This window comes from Trachymyrmex cornetzi, unplaced genomic scaffold, assembly GCF_001594075.2.
Source record: "Trachymyrmex cornetzi isolate Tcor2-1 unplaced genomic scaffold, Tcor1.1 scaffold1303, whole genome shotgun sequence".
NCBI classification, from domain to species: Eukaryota; Metazoa; Arthropoda; class Insecta; order Hymenoptera; family Formicidae; genus Trachymyrmex; species Trachymyrmex cornetzi.
The window spans coordinates 1-430 of NW_017295877.1; positions in this window are offsets into that span (position 1 = coordinate 1).

Genomic DNA, 430 nt, shown 5'->3' on the forward strand with positions numbered 1-430 from the left:
ACGCACACACGCACACACACACACACACACACACACACACACACACACACACACACACACACAGGTATGCAGACAAAAATACTTACATACAAAGCATTTGATACAGAAACTTTAATGATGAGTGGGCTATTAGAGCCTTACGCCAGTTATTAAATTGCGAATATTAATATCAATGTAAAGTTATTATTTACAGATTATATATCATTGAAAACCTAATCATACGACGTTTCGACCCTTACTCTGGTCATCCTCAGTGATATTACTAATTTAAACCAATCTTAACACTACTACAATATGTTCAACTCTATTACTACAATTCTATTAGTCAATTATAAAAATTGTAATCAATTATAAAAATAAATCCAAGATTATGCTCCATTATGTGGAACATAGCAGATCCGAGGATTCTTTATTGGATCCACAACTAATA